The sequence below is a fragment of the Sciurus vulgaris genome, assembly GCF_902686455.1.
Source record: "Sciurus vulgaris genome assembly, chromosome: 3".
In the NCBI taxonomy this organism is placed as follows: Eukaryota; Metazoa; Chordata; class Mammalia; order Rodentia; family Sciuridae; genus Sciurus; species Sciurus vulgaris.
Window position 1 is genome coordinate 62,222,361 of NC_136463.1, and position 19,038 is coordinate 62,241,398.

Genomic DNA, 19,038 nt, shown 5'->3' on the forward strand with positions numbered 1-19,038 from the left:
CCAGTGCACAGACACCCCTGAGTGTCGAGGGCAAGCACCCCCCACCCTTCATTGCTCTGTCTTTTCCCGTTGATATGAGTGATCACCCCTCACCCAGAAGTCCTCACGGTCCTGGGGGGTTCCCAAGGTTGTGCGCCCCTGCCTCTCAGGTGTTCCCTGTCTTCTGGGTCCTGTGGGTGAGTGCCCCTCACCCAGCAGTGCTCAGTCTCCTCTGGGGTCTGTGGGTGGTGCCCCTCCCTGAGCAGTGCTCAGTCTCCTCTGGGCCCTGTGGGTGTGCACCCCACGCCTACCAGTGCTCAGTCTCCTCTGGGTCCTCTTGCTCATCACCCCTTTCCAACTACTGCTCAGAATCTCTGTGTCCTCTGGGTGAGTACCCCTCATTCTCAGTCCTCAGAGTCTCTGAGTCCAGTGGGTGAGCTTCCCCTACCCCTCCCGAGCTGCTTCGCATCCTCTGAGCAATAGGCTGTCTGCTCCTGTGATGACATGAGGGGGTTGTTGAGGGCCTTTCACTCCAAGGCAAGGACAATTTCTTGGGCCTCACAAGACTGCAGAGGAATCTTGGGGAGCCCTGGACTCCTCCTCCTTCCAGGAACCTTACTTGCCCTTTGGTGCAACCACTCGGACAGGCTTCTCCTCAGAGCCCACCACCACCAGACCAGTGTTACTGGGTCTCAACTCAAAGGGCACCGAGTGTCTGCGCCCATCACTCCTTCGCCACCATCTGCACACCATTCGTCTCCTTGGACTGGGCCCCTAGGGATGCTTGAAACATGCCCAGGGTCGCTAAGGTCAATGGGATCAGTGGATGAAGGCCAGATTTCAACTCTTGTCAGCATCTTCTGTGACTTCCTTCTGGCCACTGCCTCTGCCCCAGGCGAAAAACCTCTGGGATCCTGCAAGAAGGTACCACTCCCACATGGACTGGACAGTGGAATATCAAGTCAAGGACAGTTTTGCCCCCATCAGGGAGGACTAGCTAAGCCCTATGAACAAGCACCACTCTGTCAACCTCACAGGGAGGGAACTGGGCTGAGGGATCCTGTCCTACAGGTTGCCAGGGGTCAGGGTCCTGTGGGTGAGCGCCCCTCTCCCAACAGTGCTCTGTCTGCCTGGTTCCTGTGGATGAACACCCTTCCTACCCCAGTGATCAGTCTTCTCTGGGCACTGTGGATGAGCGCACCTCACCCACCAGTGCTCAGACATCCCTTAGTGTTGTGGGTAAGCACCCCCCTCCCTTCTTTGCTCTGTCTTTTCAGTTGCTGTGAGTGAGCGCCCCTCCCTCAGCAGTGTGAGTCCAGTGCCCACCCACCCTGGTTCCTAGGGGTGGGCGCCCCTGACCCTCCGTTCCCCAGTGTCCTCTGGGTCCTGTGGGTGAGCGCCACTCACCCAGCATTACTCAGTGTCCTCATTGTCCCTGGGGCACGTGCCCCTCTCCACTACTCTTGGCTTTCCTCAAGGTCTCATTTTTAAGGGGGCCCTGGCCCACTATTCTTCCTTCTGCACTGGGGTCTGCTAGTGAGGGCCTCTCACCCAGCAGTGCCCAGTGTCCTCAGGGTCTTGTGGGTGGCACTGGTGGCCCACGAGCATTCAGCCTGCTCTGGGTCCTATGGGTGAGCACCCCTCGCCCAACAGTGCCCAGGGTCCAGTGGTTCCCGTGGGTGAGCGCCCCTCGCCCAGAAGGGTGTGGTGCAGGCAGCTCCCATGGGTGAGCACACAGGGCCTTCTCGTGATCAGTGTTCTTCGGGGTCTCCAGGTGATTGCCCCTCTCTCAGCACTCTTCAGGGTCCTCTGGGGGTGGGTACCTTGGGTGTGTGCCTGTCACTCTCTTTCATTACCTGTCTTCTGTGTCCTCATGGTGAGCGCCCCTCACCCAGCACTCCTCAGTCTCCTCTGGGCCCTGTGGGTGAGTGCCCCTCACCCAGCAGTGCTCAGTCTCCAACGGGTCCTCTCACTCAGTGCACCTAGCCCACCACTGCTCTGGAATCTCTGAGACCTCTGGGTGAGCAACACTCAGCTCCAGTCCTCAGAGTATATGGGTTCGGTGGGTGAGATTCCCCTGGCCCTCTGGAGCTTCCTGTCCTCAGAGTCATGGGCTGTCTGGCTTCTGTAATGACCTGAGAGGGTGGTGAGGGCCTCTCCATCCAAGGCAAGGACACCTTCTTGGGCCTCGCAAGACTGTCCCAGTCAACTCTGGAGGAATCTTGGGGAGCCCTGGATTTTCCTCCTCTTTCCAGGAGCCTTGCTTGCCTTTTGGTGCAGCCACTGGGACAGGCTTCTCCTCAGAGCCTGCCACAACCAGACCAGTGTTACTGGGTCTCAACTCAAAGGACACCTTGGAAGTGCGCCCATCACTCCTTCGCCACCATCTGCACACCATTCGGCTCCTTGGACTGTGCCCCTAGGGATGCTTGAAACACGTCCAGGGTGGCTGAGGTCCCTGGGACCAGGAGATGAAGGCCAGATTTCCAACTCGTGTCAGCATCATCTGTCACTTTCCCGTGGCCACTGCCTCTGCCCCAGTCGAAAACCCTCTGGGATCCTGGAATAAGGAAACACTCCCCCATGGACAGGACCATGGGACATCAAGTCAAGGACAGTTTTACCCCCATAAGGCAGGACTAGCTAAGCCCGGTGAACAAGCACCACTCTGTCACCCTCACAGGGAGGGAACTGAGAACTTGGACTGAGGGATCCTCTCCTTCAGGCTGCCAGGAGTCCGGGACCTGTGGGTGAGCGCCCCTCTCCCAACAGTGCTCAGACACCCCTGAGTGTTGAGGGTAAGCACCCCCCCTCCTTTCTTTGCTCTGTCTTTTCAGTTGTTGTGAGTAAGCGCCCTCCCCCAGCAGTGTGAGTCCAGTGCCCACCCACCCTGGTTCCTGCGGGTTGACGCCCCTGACCCTCCATTCCCCAGTGTCCTCTGGGTTCTGTGGGTGAGCGCCACTCACCCAACATTACTCAGTGTCCTCATTGTCCCTGGGGCATGTGCCCGTCTCCACTACTCTTGGGTTTCCTAAAAGTCCGTTTTATAAGGGGGCTCTGGCCCACTATTCTTCCCTCTGCACTGGGGTCTGCTAGTGAGGGCCTCTCACCTAGCAGTGCCCAGTGTCCTCAGGGTCCTGTGGGTGGCACTCGTGGCCCACGAGCGTTCAGCCTGCTCTGGGTCCTATGGGTGAGCACCCCTCGCCCAGCAGTGCCCAGGGTCCGGTGGTTCCCGTGGGTGAGCGCCCCTCGCCCAGAAGGGCGCGGTACAGGCAGCTCCCATGGGTGAGCGCACATGGCCTTCTCTTGGTCAGTGTTCTTCGGGGCCTGCAGGTAATTGCCCCTCTCCCAGCACTCTTCAGGGTCCTCTGCGGTTGGGTACCATGGGTGTGTGCCCATCACTCTCTGGCATTACCTGTCTTCTGGGTCCTCTGGGTGAGCGCCCCTCACCCAGCAGTGCTCAGTCTCCTCTGGGGTCTGTGGGTGGTGCACCTCCCTGACCAGTGTTCAGTCTCCTCTGGGCCCTGTGGATGAGCACCCCTCACCCAGCAGTGCTCAGTCTCCACTGGGTCCTCTCAGTGCCCCTGGCCCACCACTGCTCTGGAATCTCTGAGGCCTCTGGGTGAGCACCCCTCAGCTCAGGTACTCACAGTCTCTGGGTTTGGTGCGTGATCTTCCCCTGGCCCTCCCGAGCATCCTGTCCTCAGAGTCATGGGCTGTCTGGCTTCTGTAATGACCTGAGTGGGTGGTGAGGGCCTCTCCATCCAAGGCAAGGACACCTTCTTGGGCCTTGGAAGTCTGTCGCAGACAACTCTGGAGGAATCTTGGGGAGCCCTGGAATTTCCTCCTCTTTCCAGGAACCTTGCTTGCCTTTTGGTGCAGCCACTGGGACAGGCTTCTCCTCAGAGCCTGCCACAACCAGACCAGTGTTACTGGGTCTCAACTCAAAGGACACCTTGGAAGTGCGTCCATCGCTCCTTCGCCACCATCTGCACACGATTCGGCTCCTTGGATTGTGCCCCTAGGGATACTTGAAACACGTCCAGGGTGGCTGAGGTCCATGGGACCAGGAGATGAAGGCCAGATTTCCAATTCTTGTCAGCATCATCTGTCACTTGCCCATGGCCACTGCCTCTGCCCCAGGCAAAAACCTTCTGGGATCCTGGAATAAGGAAACACTCCCCCATGGACAGGACCATGGGATATCAGGTCAAGGACAGTTTTGCCCCCATCAGGCAGGACTAGCTAAGCCCTGTGAACAAGCACCACCTGTCACCCTCACTGGGAGGGAATTGAGACCTTGGACTGAGGGATCCTGTCCTCCAGGCTGCCAGGAGTCTGGAACCTGTGGGTGAGCGCCCCTCTCCCAACAGTGCTCTGTCTCCATGGTTCCTGTGGGTGAGCACCCTTCTCCACCAGTGGTCAGTCTTCTCTGGGCCCTGTGGATGTGCGCCCCTCCCCCATCAGTGCTCAGATACCCCTGAGTGTTGAGGGTCAGCACCCCCCTCCCTTCTTTGCTCTGTCTTTTCAGTTCTTGTGTGTGAGCGCCCCTCCCTCAGCAGTGAGAGTCAAGTGCCCACCCACCCTGGTTCCTGGGGGTGGGCGCCCCTGACCTTCCGTTCCCCAGTGTCCTCTGGGTCCTGTGGGTGCGCGCCACTCACCCAGCATTACTCAGTGTCCTCATTGTCCCTGGGGCACGTGCCCCTCTCCACTACTCTTGGCTTTCCTCAAAGTCTGTTTTATAAGGGGGCTCTAGCCCACTATTCTTCCCTCTGCACTGGGGTCTGCTAGTGAGGGCCTCTCACCCAGCAGTGCCCAGTGTCCTCAGGGTCCTGTGGGTGGCACTCGTGGACCAAAGGCGTTCAGCCTGCTCTGGGTCCTATGGGTTAGCAGCCCTCGCCAGCAGTGCCCAGGGTCCGGTGGTTCCCGTGAGTGATTGCCCCTCGCCCAGAAGGGCGCGGTGCAGGCAACTCCCATGGGTGAGCACACATGGCCTTCTCTTGGTCAGTGTTCTTCGGGGCCTGCAGGTGATTGCCCCTCTCCCAGCACTCTTCAGGGTCCTCTGCGGTTGGGTACCGTGGGTGTGTGCCCATCACTCTCTGGCATTACCTGTCTTCTGGGTCCTCTGGGTGAGCGCCCCTCACCCAGCAGTGCTCATTCTCCTCTGGGTTCTGTGGGTGGTGCATCTCCCTGACCAGTGCTCAGTCTCCTCTGGGCCCTGTGGATGAGCGCCCCTCACCCAGCAGTGCTCAGTCTCCACTGGGTCCTCTCAGCGCCCCTGGCCCACCACTGCTCTGGAATCTCTGAGGCCTCTGGGTGAGCACCCCTCAGCTCAGGTACTCACAGTCTCTGGGTTTGGTGCCTGATCTTCCCCTGGCCCTCCAAGCATCCTGTCCTCAGAGTCATGGGCTGTCTAGTTTCTGTAATGACCTGAGTGGGTGGTGAGGGCCTCTCCATCCAAGGCAAGGACACCTTCTTGGGCCTTGGAAGTCTGTTGCAGACAACTCTGGAGGAATCTTGGGGAGCCCTGGAATTTCCTCCTCTTTCCAGGAACCTTGCTTGCCTTTTGGTGCAGCCACTGGGACAGGCTTCTCCTCAGAGCCTGCCACAACCAGACCAGTGTTACTGGGTCTCAACTCAAAGGACACCTTGGAAGTGCGCCCATCACTCCTTCGCCACCATCTGCACACCATTCGGCTCCTTGGACTGTGCCCCTAGGATGCTTGAAACACGTCCAGGGTGGCTTAGGTCCCTGGGACCAGGAGATGAAGGCCAGATTTCCAATTCTTGTGAGCATCTTCTGTCACTTGCCCGTGGCCACTGCCTCTGCCCCAGTCGAAAACCCTCTGGGATCCTGGAATAAGGAAACACTCCCCCATGGACAGGACCATGGGACATCAGGTCAAGGACAGTTTTGCCCCCATCAGGCAGGACTAGCTAAGCCCTGTGAACAAGCACCACTCTGTCACCCTCACAGGGAGGGAACTGAGACCTTGGACTGAGGGATCCTGCCCTCCAGGCTGCCAGGAGTCCGGGACCTGTGGGTGAGCGCCCCTCTCCCAACAGTGCTCTGTCTCCATGGTTCCTGTGGGTGAGCACCCTTCTCCACCCGTGGTCAGTCTTCTCTGTGTTCTGTGGATGAGCGCCCCTCACCCACCAGTTCACAGACACCCTGAGTGTTGAGGGCAAGCACCCCCCACCCTTCATTGCTGTGTCTTTTCCAGTTGCTGTGAGTGATCACCCCTCACCCAGAAGTCCTCAGGGTCCTGGGGGGTTCCCAAGGTTGTGCGCCCCTGCCTCTCTGGTGTTCCCTGTCTTCTGGGTCCTGTGGGTGAGCGCATCTCACCCAGCAGTGCTCAGTCTCCTCTGGGGTCTGTGGGTGGTGCCCCTCCCTGAGCAGTGCTCAGTCTCTTCTGGGCCCTCTGGTTGTGCATCCCAGGCCTACCAGTCCTCAGTCTCCTCTGGGTCCTCTTGCTCATCACCCCTTTCCCACTACTGCTCAGAATCTCTGTGTCCTCTGGGTGAGTACCCCTCATTCTCAGTCCTCAGAGTCTCTGGGTCTAGTGGGTGAGCTTCCCCTAGCCCTCCTGAGCTGCTTCGCATGCTCTGAGCAATAGGCTGTCTGCTCCTGTGATGACATGAGGGGGTTGTTGAGGGCCTTTCACTCCAAGGCAAGGACAATTTCTTGGGCCTCACAAGACTGCAGAGGAATCTTGGGGAGCCCTGGACTCCTCCTCCTTCCAGGAACCTTACTTGCCCTTTGGTGCAACCACTCGGACAGGCTTCTCCTCAGAGCCCGCCACCACCAGACCAGTGTTACTGGGTCTCAACTCAAAGGGCACCGAGGATCTGCGCCCATCACTCCTTCGCCACCATCTGCACACCATTGGTCTCCTTGGACTGGGCCCCTAGGGATGCTTGAAACACGTCCAGGGTGGCTGAGGTCCCTGGGACCAGGAGATGAAGGCCAGATTTCCAATTCTTGTGAACATCTTCTGTCATTTTCCCGTGGCCACTGCCTCTGCCCCAGGCGAAAAACCTCTGGGATCCTGGAATAAGGAAACACTCCCCCATGGACAGGACCATGGGATATCAGGTCAAGGACAGTTTTGCCCCCATCATGCAGGACTAGCAAAGCCCTGTGAACAAGCACCACTCTGTCACCCTCACAGGGAGGGAACTGAGACCTTGGACTGAGGGATCCTGTCCTCCAGGCTGCCAGGAGTCTGGGACCTGTGGGTGAGCACCCCTCTCCCAACAGTGCTCTGTCTCCATGGTTCCTGTGGGTGAGCACCCTTCTCCACCAGTGGTCAGTCTTCTCTGTGTCCTGTGGATGAGCGCCCCTCACCCACCAGTGCACAGACACCCCTGAGTGTCGAGGGCAAGCACCCCCCACCCTTCATTGCTCTGTCTTTTCCAGTTGATGTGAGTGATCACCCATCACCCAGATGTCCTCAGTATCCTGGGGGGTTCCCAAGGTTGTGCGCCCCTGCCTCTCAGGTGTTCCCTGTCTTCTGGGTCCTGTGGGTGAGCGCATCTCACCCAGCAGTGTTCAGTCTCCTCTGGGGTCTGTGGGTGGTGCCCCTCCCTGAGCAGTGCTCAGTCTCCTCTGGGCCCTGTGGGTGTGCACCCCACGCCTACCAGTGCTCAGTCTCCTCTGGGTCCTCTTGCTCATCACCCCTTTCCAACTACTGCTCAGAATCTCTGTGTCCTCTGGGTGAGTACCCCTCATTCTCAGTCCTCAGAGTCTCTGGGTCCAGTGGGTGAGCTTCCCCTACCCCTCCCGAGCTGCTTCGCATGCTCTGAGCAATAGGCTGTCTGCCCCTGTGATGACATGAGGGGGTTGTTGAGGGCCTTTCACTCCAAGGCAAGGACAATTTCTTGGGCCTCACAAGACTGCAGAGGAATCTTGGGGAACCCTGGACTCCTCCTCCTTCCAGGAACCTTACTTGCCCTTTGGTGCAACCACTCAGACAGGCTTCTCCTCAGAGCCCGCCACCACCAGACCAGTGTTACTGGGTCTCAACTCAAAGGGCACCGAGTGTCTGCGCCCATCACTCCTTCGCCACCATCTGCACACCATTCGTCTCCTTGGACTGGGCCCCTAGGGATGCTTGAAACATGCCCAGGGTCGCTCAGGTCAATGGGACCAGTGGATGAAGGCCAGATTTCAACTCTTGTCAGCATCTTCTGTGACTTCCTTCTGGCCACTGCCTCTGCCCCAGGCGAAAAACCTCTGGGATCCTGCAAAAGGGTACCACTCCCACATGGACAGGACAGTGGAACATCAAGTCAAGGACAGTTTTGCCCCCATCAGGGAGGACTAGCTAAGCCCTATGAACAAGCACCACTCTGTCAACCTCACAGGGAGGGAACTGGGCTGAGGGATCCTGTCCTACAGGTTGCCAGAGGTCAGGGTCCTGTGGGTGAGCGCCCCTCTCCCAACAGTTCTCTGTCTCCATGGTTCCTGTGGGTGAACACCCTTCCTACCCCAGTGATCAGTCTTCTCTGGGCCCTGTGGATGAGCGCCCCTCACCCACCAGTGCTAAGACATCCCTGAGTGTTGAGGGTAAGCACCCCCCTCCCTTCTTTGCTCTGTCTTTTCAGTTGCTGTGAGTGAGCGCCCCTCCCTCAGCAGTGTGAGTCCAGTGCCCACCCACCCTGGTTCCTAGGGGTGGCGCCCCTGACCCTCCGTTCCCCAGTGTCCTCTGGGTCCTGTGGGTGAGCGCCCCTCACCCAGCAGTACTCAGTGTCCTCTTTGTTCCTGGGGTATGTGCCCAACTCCACTACTCTTGGCTTTCCTCAAGGTACCTCTTTTAAGGGTGCCGTGGCACACTATTCTTCCTTTGCACTGGGGCCTGCTAGTGAGCGTCTTTCACCCAGCAGTGCCCAGTGTCCTCAAGGTCCTGTGGGTGGCACTGGTGGCCCACCAGTGTTGACCCTTCTCCGGGTCCTATGGGTGAGCACACCTCGCCCAGTAGTGGCCAGGGTCCTGTGGTTCCTGTGGGTGAGCGCCCCTCACCCAGAAGGGCGGGGTGCAGGCAGCTCCCATGGGTGAGCGCCCATGGCCTTCTCTTGATCAGCGTCCGTCTCGGAGCCTGCGATTGATAGCCCCTCTCCCAGCACTCTTCAGGGTCCTCTTGGGGTGGGTACCGTGGGTGTGCGCCCTTCGCTCTTTGGCGTTACCTGTCTTCTGGATCCTCTGGGTGAGCGCCCCTCACACAGCAGTGCTCAGTCTCCACTATGTCCTCTCACTCAGCGCCCCTGGCCCACCACTGCTCTGGAATCTCTGAGGCCTCTGGGTGAGCACCCCTCACCTCCAGTCCTCAGAGTCTCTGGGTTCAGTGGGTGAGCTGCCTGTGGCCCTCCCAAGCATCCTGTCCTCAGAGTCATGGGCTCCCTGGCTTCTGTAATGACCTGAGTGCGTGATGAGGGCCTCTCCATCCAAGGCAAGGACAACTTCTTGGGCCTCCCAAGACTGTCCCAGTGAACTCTGGAGGAATCCTGGGGAGCCCTGCATTTTCCTCCTCTTTCCAGGAACTCTGTTTACCTTTTGGTGAAGCCACTGGGACAAGCTTGTCCTCACAGCCTGCCACCACCAGACCAGTGTTACTGGGTCTCAACTCAAAGGGCACGGAGGATTTGCGCCCATCAGTCCTTCACCACCATCTGCACACCATTCGGCTCCTTGGACTGTGCCGTAGGGATGCTTGAAACACATCCAGGGTGACTGATGTCCCTGGGACCAGAAGATGAAGGCCAGATTTCAATTCTTGTCAGCATATTCTGTGACTTCCTTCTGGCCACTGCCTCTGCCCCAGGCGAAAAACCTCTGGGATCCTGAGTGGGTGGTGAGGGCCTCTCATTCCAAGGCAAGTACACCTTCTTGGGCCTTGCAAGACAGTCCCGGTGAACTCTGGAGGAATCTTGGGGAGCCCTGGATTTTCCTCCTCTTTCCAGGAACCTTGCTTGACTTTTGGTGCAGCCACTGGGACAGGCTTCTCCTCAGAGCCGGCCACCACCAGACCAGTGTTACTGGGTCTCAACTCAAAGGGCACCGAGGATCTGCGCCCATCACTCCTTCGCCACCATCTGCACACCATTCGGCTCCTTGGACTGTGCCCTTAGGGATGCTTGAAAAAAGTCCAGCGTGGCTTTGGTCCCTGGGACCAGGAGATGAAAGCCAGATTTCCAATTCTTGTCAGCATCTTCTGTGACTTGCCCGTGGCCACTGCCTCTGCCCCAGGCTAGAACTCTCTGGGATCCTGGAATTAGGAACCACTCCCACATGGACAGGACCATGGGACATCAGGTCAAGAACAGTTTTGCACCCATCAGGGAGGACTAGCCAAGCCCTGTGAACAAGCACCACTCTGTCACACTCACAGGGAGGGAACTGAGACCTTGGACTGAGGGATCCTGTCCTCCAGGTTGCCAGGGGTCAGGGACCTGTGGGTGAGAGCCCCTCTCCCAACAGTGCTCTGTCTCCATGGTTCCTGTGGGTGAGCACCCTTCTCCACCAGTGGTCAGTCTTCTCTGTGTCCTGTGGATGAGCGCCCCTCACCCACCAGTGCACAGACACCCCTGAGTGTCGAGGGCAAGCACCCCCCACCCTTCATTGCTCTGTCTTTCCAGCTGCTGTGAGTGATCGCCCCTCACCCAGAAGTCCTCAGGGTCCTGGGGGGTTCCCAAGGTTGTGCGCCCCTGCCTCTCAGGTGTTCCCTGTCTTCTCGGTCCTGTGAGTGAGCGCCCCTCACCCAGCAGTGCTCAGTCTTCTCTGGGGTCTGTGGGTGGTGCCCCTCCCTGAGCAGTGCTCAGTCTCCTCTGGGCCCTTTGGGTGTGCACCCCATGCCTACCAGTGCTCAGTCTCCTCTGGGTCCTCTTGCTCATCACCCCTTTCCCACCACTGTTCAGAATCTGTGTCCTCTGGGTGAGCACCCCTCATTCTCAGTCCTCAGAGTCTCTGGGTCCAGTGGGTGAGCTTCCCCCAGCCCTCCCGAGCTGCTTCACATCCTCTGAGCAATAGGCTGCCTGCTACTGTGATGACATGACGAGGGTGTTGAGGGCCTTTCACTCCCCGGCCTCGACACCTTCTTGGGCCTCGCAATACTGTCCCAGTCAACACTGCAGAGGAATCTTGGGGAGCCCTGGACTTCTCCTCCTTCCAGTAACCTTGCTTGCCTTTTGTTGCAACCACTGGGACAGGCTTCTCCTCAGAGCCTGCCACCACCAGACCAGTGTTACTGGGTCTCAACCCAAAGGGCATCGAGGATCTGCGCCCATCACTCCTTCCTCACCATCTGCACACCATTCGGCTGCTTGGCCTGTGCCCTTAGGGATGCTTGAAACATGCCCAGGGTCGCTAAGGTCAATGAGACCAGTGAAAGAAGGCCAGATTTCCAACTCCTGTCACCATCTTCTCTGACTTCCTTCTGGCCACTGCCTCTGCCCCAGGCGAAAACCCTCTGGGATCCTGCAATAAGGAACCACTCCCACATGGACAGGACCATGGAACATCAGGTCAAGAACAGTTTTGCACCCATCAGGGAGGACTAGCTAAGCCCTGTGAGCAAGCACCACTCTGTCACCCTCACAGGGATGGAACTGGGTTGAGGGATCCTGTCCTCCATGTTGCCAGGGGTCAGGGTCCTGTGGGTGAGCGCCCCTCTCCACCAGTGCTCTGTCTCCCTGGTTCCTGTGGGTGAACACCCTTCCTACCCCAGTGGTCAGTCTTCTCTGTGCCCTGGGGATGAGCGCCCCTCACCCACCAGTGCTCAGACACCCCTGAGTGTTGAGGGTAAGCACCCCCCTCCCTTCTTTGCTCTGTCTTTTCAGTTGCTGTGAGTGAGCGCCCCTCCCTCAGCAGTGTGAGTCTAGTGCCCACCCACCCTGGTTCCTGGGGGTGGGCGCCCCTGACCCTCCATTCCCCAGTGTCCTCTGGGTCCTGTGGGTGAGCGCCCCTCACCCAGCAGTACTCAGTGTCCTCATTGTCCCTGGGGTACAAGCCCCACTCCACTACTCTTGGCTTTCCTCAAGGTCCCTTTTTTAAGAGGGCCCTGGCCCACTATTCTTCCTTCTGCACTGGAGCCTGGTAGAAAGCGGCTCTCACCCAGCTGTGCCCCGTGTCCTCAGGGTCCTGTGGGTGGCACTGGTGGCCCACCAGCTTTCAGCCTGCTCTGGGTCCTATGGGTGAGCACCCCTCGCCCAGCAGTGCCCTGGGTCCGGTGCTTCCCGTGGGTGAGCGCCCCTCGCCCATAACGGCGTGGTGCAGGCTCCTCCCTTGGGTGAGTGCCCATGGCCTTCTCTTAATCAGTATCCTTCGGGGCCTGCGAGTGATTGCCCCTCTCCCAGCACTCTTCAGGGTTCTATGGGGGTGGGTACTGTGGGTGTGCGCCCGTTGCTGTCTGGCGTTACCTGTCTTCTGGGTCCTCTGGGTGAGCGCCCCTCACCCAGCAGTGCTCAGTCTCTTCTGGGTTCTGTGGCTGGTGCCCCTCCCTGAGCAGTTCTCAGTCTCCTCTGGGCCCTGTGGGTGAGCGCCCCTCACCCAGCAGTGCTCAGTCTCCACTGGGTCCTCTCACTCAGCGCCCCGGGCCCACCACTGCTCTGGAATCTCTGAGCCCTCTGGGGGAGCACCCCTCAGCTCCAGTCCTCAGAGTCTCTGGGTTCAGTGGGTGAGCTTCCCCTGGCCCTCCCGAGCATCCTGTCCTCAGAGTCATGGGCTGCCTGGCTTCTGTAATGATTTGAGTGGGTGGTGAGGACCTCTCCATCCAAGGCAAGGACACCTTCTTGGGCCTTGCAAGACTGTCCCAGTGAACTCTGGAGGAATCTTGGGGAGCCTTGGATTTTCCTCCTCCTTCCAGGAACCTTGCTTGCCCTTTGGTGCAGCCATCGAACAGGCTTCTCCTCAGAGCGTGCCACCACCAGACCAGTGTTACTAGGTCTCAACTCAAATGGTACTGAGGACCTGTGCCCATCACTTTTTTGCCTCCATCTGCACACCATCCTGCTCCTGGGGCTTTGCCCCTCACGATGCTTGAAGCATGCCCAGGGTGGCTTAGGTCCCTGGGACCAGAGGATGAAGACCAGATCCAACTCTTGTCAGCATCTTCGGTGATTTGCCCCTGGCCACTTCCTCTGCCCCAGGTAAAAACCCTTTGGGATCCTGGAATAAGGAACCGCTCCCACATGTACAGGACAGTGTGACATCATGCCAAGGACAGTTTTGCCCCCATAAAGGAGGCCTATCTGATCCCCGTGAACAAGCATTACTCTGCCACCCTCACAGGGAGTGAACTGAGACCTTGGGCTGATGGATCCTGTCCTCCAGGTTGCCAGGAGTCTGCGTCCTGTGGGTGAGCACCCCTCACCCATCTGTCCTCAGTGTCCTCTTTGTTCCTTGGTATGTGCCCCACTCACTACTCTTGGCTTTCCTCAATGTCCTGTTTCTGAGGGGGCCCTTGCTCACTCTTCTTCCTTCTACACTGGAGCTATGTGTGAACGCCCCTCACACAGCAGTGCCCAGTGTCCACAGTTTCCTGTGGGTGGCATCAGTGCCCCACCAGGTTTTAGTCTCTTCTGGGTCCTGTGGGTGAGCTTCACTTGCCCAGCAGTGCCCAGGCTCCAGTGGTTCCTGTGTGTGAGTGTACCTTGCCCACAAGGGCCCATTGCAGGAAGCTGCTGTGGGTGAGCATCCCTCGCCCATTTTTGATCATTTCCTTTGGGGCCTGTGGGTGAGCACCCCTCATTCAGCAGTCCTCAGGGTCCTAGATGGGTCCCAGTGTTGCACCCCTGTCTCTCAGGTGTTCCCTGTCTTCTGGGTCTTCAGGGGAGTGCCAGTCACCCAGCAGTGCTCAGTCTCCTCTGGGCCCTGTGGGTGAGTATCCCTCACCTACCAGTGCTCAGTCTCCTCTGAGACCTCTTGCTCAGCACCCCCGTCCACCACTATTCTGGAATCTCTGAGGCCTCTGGGCAAGTGCCCCCCCTTACCCAGCAGTCTTTGGGGTCCTATGTTGGTTGCACGGGTGTGTGCCCATAGTTCACAGGTGTTCCCTGACTTCTGAGTCCTCAGGGTGAGCACCCCTAGCCTACCAGTGCTCAGTCTCCTCTGGGTCCTCTCGCTCAGCGCTTCTGGCCCAGCACTGCTCTGGAATCTCTGAGGCCTGTGGGTAAGTGCCCCTCATTCCCAGTTTTCAGAGTCTCTGGGTTTGGTGGGTGAGCTTCCCCTGGCCCTCCTGAGCTTCCTGTCCTCTGAGTCATAGGCTGCCTGGCTTCTGTAATGACCTTAGAGGGTGGTGAGGGCCTCTCCATCCAAGGCAAGGACAGCTTGTCCCTTACGAGACTGTCCAGTCAAACACTGCAGAGGAATCTTGGGGAGCCCTAAATTCCTCCTCCTTCCAGGAACTTTGCTTGCCCTTTGGTGCAGCCACATGGACAGACTTCTCCTCAGAGCCTTCCACCACCAGACCCGTGTTACTGGGTCTCAACTCAAAGGGCACCGAGGACCTGTGCCCATCACTCCTTCGCCTCCATCTGCATACCATTCGGCTCCTTGGACTGTGCCCCTAGGGATGCTTGAAACTTGCCCAGGGTAGCTAAGGTCCCTGGGACCAGTGGATGAAGGCCAGATTTCCAACTCTTGTCAACATCTTCTGTGACTTGCCTGTGGCCACTGCCTCTGCCCCAGGCAAAAACCCTCTGGGATACTCGAATAAGGAACCACTCCCACATGGACAAGACTGTGGGACATCAGGCCCAGGACAGTTTCGCCCCCATCAGGGAGGACTAGCTAAGCCTTGTGAACAAGTACCACTCTGCCACCCTGGTATGGAGGTTACTGATTCCTTGTACTCAGGGATCCTGTCATTCTGATTGGCAGAAATCTGTGTCCGGTGGGTAAGCATACCTCATTTTTATTGTTCTGTCTCTCATGATTCCTGTCTCTTTTTTCTCTTCTTTCACTCCTAGGTAGTGTGCAGCAGAACTTTTAGTGTTTGTAGCTGCATGGTCTGCTCTTTTTTTTTTTTTTTTTTTTTTTTTAGCCCAACTGCAGGTGTTTTTCATCCCTCATTGTGTCCCTTGCTCCTGTGCAGTCTCCAGGCCTGCCTCTTCCTCCTGGCACTCCAACCCATCTACATTGTTTTTCCCCTGGAGCCTCTCTCCCTGCATGCCTCTTGAGGATGTCAAACCTATGTTCAGAGTTGGACTTAGGCTCTTCACAGATCCTCTGAGCCTGAAGTCATAGTTTAAGGACATCATACTTACCTTCATGCAGAACATTCAACAGGGACTTTCAGGAGAATAAGGAACCCACCAAACTGAGGTTGGACAAAAGCATCCACCCTTGTGAGGGTTTATGTCCTGGCACACAGAAACATAAATAAAAGCCATGCTGGAAGATCTCTCTTTCCCAATTGGCAAAGAACTTTCATAAAATGAAAATATCTAGTGCCAGTGAGAATGAGTTAAATGGACATTTCCAAATATACTCTATGTCCAGCAAACTGGTAGGAAGTACTTGAGAAGCTAGATGGTAACTGGACAAGCATAAAACCACCTCAAGTGTGAATCCCTTGGGTTCAATAAAGCAGATGCAGCAATCACTTGTGCACTTCTAGAAATTGTAAAACACTTGAAGTTGGGAGAGGAGGGTGTTTATGCACTAACGCAGGATGTGCCCATGAGATGTTGGGTACAATGTGACATGGGAGATTTTTATCAGATAAAAGGAAGAAACACTTGTTTGACAGAGTGAAGGTGAAGAAATGGAAAAGCTGGATGAAGTGTACAGGGCTGCAGTGCCGCTGCAGCAAAGGTCAGAGGGAGCAGGACCAGACCTGTCCATTGGATGGACTCAGGCCAAGGCACCCCAGCTTCAGCACATTTCTGGTTTTGAAGTTTTGACCATGGAGTTGTGTGCATTTGTTCACAGGTACTTGCTCATGGAACACTATGTGCATTTATTAGCTGGGTTTTAGGGGAACCTCTTGTCTGTTAGATGCTAGACAGTGGTCCTTCCCAAAGGGGTCTTTGCTCTATCACTTGCCCTCTGCTTGGAGAGCCCTGCACTGCTGCCTGCCACTCTCCCAGCACTCTCCCAGCAGCCATGCAGCATTCTCCTGTAAAGTTCCATCCTTCTGCAGTGCCCTCACCAGGCCTGTGTGCCAACCTCAAGCAGGGCATGGCCACAGAGCTGGCACCAACACCACCTGGCCAGGATGGGCCCACCCTTAGCTGCCAGATTGGCCTCTGCCCCAGGACATAGCCCAAGGATTGGGACTAAACCTCCTTTTGAGGGTTCTACAGGGTACAGGGGAAGCCAGGCAATTGATATTTTAGGGGGCAGAGAAAATGTGAACAAAGAGCAAGTGAGGGGTGTGGGGACAGGAACTGCAGGAAGCTAAGAAGGAGACTCCCAGTGTGAGAGGGCGGGAGGCGCTCTAGGCTCCATCCTGCTGGTACATCCAGGAAGGGCAGAGCTTTCATTTGTTGAGGGCACCTTTTGTGCCCTGAAGCTGGAAGTATGCAAGACACACCTGATGTCATGGACCATCTGCCTCAATAATGTAAGGGAGCAGTGATCACCTCAGTTTCCAAATGGCACAGGATGCTCCAGGGGTTGAGGCAACTCTGCCAGTGGTATCCAAACAACCAGTGGCAGAGCAGGTACAAGAACCCAGGTCCATCTATCCCAGGGATCATGCTTTTTGTGGTACTACCAGCACCCTCCAGGTTAGAATGCTGGGAGGAAGAGGTCAAAGAGGAGCCAGGTCCTGTTCTGTTGCCTGCAAGGTTGTTCTAGTGAAATGATAGGCACCATCTACCACGCAGTTGTCCATAAGGGAGCCCCATGTGTTGGTGGGCTCATTCAGAGATTCGGACATACCTAGATTTAAGTTAAATCTAGGAGCACATAGAAACCTGTGTGTATACAGCAGGATAGGACACAAGGCCTAGGGTCTATTGAAGACTAAAACGAAAGACCAGACCAAGTCTAGGGCTGAGGTGAGCCAAGACAAGACAAGTCCAAATGCCAAGAGAAAGACCAGGGCAACCCTGTCCTAGACACACTTGTGACGAGCTTAGTTGACAGCTGTGACAGACAGCAGGGCCAGTCATGGTGGTGCTGGGTACTTGCTTTCTCCACAGGCAGGTCTGAGATCATCTTCAGCCCTGATGCTGACTCAGCACATCAGTGTATGGATATTTAAAAAGCATATGTGTATCTGTTGATTTGTGGTACTGGGTACAGAACCGAGGGGTGCTCTTCCAGACTTTGTTTCAACACAGGATCTCACTAAGTCAAATGGGGTGGCTTCAAATGTGTGATCCTCTTGCCTTGGCTTCCCATTCATTGGCATTACAAGTGTGGCCATTGTACCAGGCTCTATGGATGTTTTAACCCAGTGGAAGACTCATGCACACTGTGGGGTAAGTTCCAAGATCTCTTCCGGAGTGACCTTCTGGCAGCTTCTGGGAGTCTCCTGAGCCTTTAGAGAGGACAGTGTGGGCTGGGGTAGTTTTTGTCTTTAGCTGGGAATGTGGATGCAGATTGTGGTCCTGACCAGGCCAGACATGATGGGTCTAGTCCTTCAATGAAAGGGACAGAATGATGGGGAACATCACTAGAAAAGAGGATCTGACCCACATGGTTTAGGGAATGACACTGACCTGAGAGGCACTTCTGTTCCTGCAGGGAAGAAGTGGTTGTAGTGAAACGTAAATAAAAATATATGTCATCCTCCAGATGCAAAGGCAGCATTGGCTCTTTTGGAGAATCCAGACTGCAGATCTCCCCAGCCCTCCATGATGATGGTCTTGCTCAGTTGTGCAGAGTAGTTGAGAGGGGTCGATTGCCATGTCCAGCCCTGGTCGGATGTGGAGTGCAGGCATCTACCAAGTGCCTTCTGGGTTGGCTTTGGCAGCAGAATGCACAAAGCTTCGCTGTTTCTGCTGACTTTACTTTCCCTGCTCCCAGATCCCAGATCCCAGAGAATTGGGCTCCAGATTGCTTTGTTCTCAGTCCCTGGCATGTCCTGTCAATGTACCAGCTACCAGTAGGCAACTGTCCCATGCCCAGGATGGAAACTTTGGCCAGGCCAAAGCACTGTTCCAGGAAGAAATGAAAAGTTGGAGGATATTGGGCTCCCTAACATCCACCCTCTGTTTACATATCTTTTTCTCCCAGATTCCTTCCTGTGGATGGCAGTACATCTGTGGGACAGCAGAGACAACTCAGCTTCTCTGTCCTATCTCCTGGCTTTGTCCCTGTAGATTGCAGTGCTTCTGTGGGACATGCTGGGGCAGATCAGCTTCTTCCTCCATTTTGGCCAAATTGCAATTAAAATTATTTCTCCTTTATATATTGTCTTCTCTTTTTTCTGATGCTGGTGAACTTTCTAATCCTGGCAGAAGGGACTTCAAGAATCTTTGGACCCAGGAGTACAAAAGGTACCCATGCCTGCTCCCCTACTGGGACTCCCAATGGTCCCAAACCTGTCGACCCTGGGTCCCTCACTAAGGCACTGTCCATGTTTCCTGCACAGCCTTTGGCCATAAACAGCCTGGGCCTTGCGTGTCCCAGCTCCCAGGGTCTCCTCAGTCCCCTTCTGGACTCCCCACCTTTCCTCCCTCTCTCCCTGTGCTTGACCCCCCCACAGCAAGTCCCCCTAAAGGCATGGGGCACCCCCCTGCCCAGACCACCCCAAGCTAATCCTGGGCTTCAAGAGTAGGTCTCTGGGGGCATAGTCATGACTGGAGGGAGAGTCCAGAGAGGATGACCTTTGAGTCCTACCCTGGAGGCCCACCCCATGGTTAATACCCCCTCTCCAGTTCTGCATTCTGGGAGGCAGCAGCTGGAGTCCAGCCCACTGGAGAAATGTGAAGGACTTGAGGCAATTCCTTGGGCAGGAAGCCCCTGGCATCTGGACCAGCAGATGAAAGGGCCTCATGGGTGAGTGGTGGAGGGAGCCCTCAGTTCTAGGGGGTGGGGACTATTGGATAGGGGAAAGAAAAAACCCCAAGAGGGTGTGGCCTGGGAAAGAGAATGAGAAAGAAAGCCAC

The 19,038-nt window shown here is 56.6% G+C and overlaps 1 long non-coding RNA gene and 1 pseudogene across 3 annotated transcripts in view; both read left to right on the top strand.

Annotated features, from left to right (window-relative positions):
- Positions 1–19,038, top strand: part of LOC306657986 (ATP synthase F(0) complex subunit B1, mitochondrial-like) — a 232,234-nt pseudogene that overhangs the window by 198,585 nt on the left and 14,611 nt on the right. The window lies entirely within an intron of this gene.
- LOC306656124 lies at positions 15,779–18,305 on the top strand. 2 transcript variants are annotated; one of them, XR_013762413.1, is made up of 4 exons: positions 15,787–15,907; positions 16,491–16,641; positions 17,266–17,406; positions 18,164–18,305. It is a non-coding gene; the product is annotated as an uncharacterized lncRNA (long non-coding RNA). The 2 variants fall into 2 exon arrangements; XR_013762412.1 differs by lacking the exon at positions 16,491–16,641 and having other exon boundaries at positions 15,779–15,907.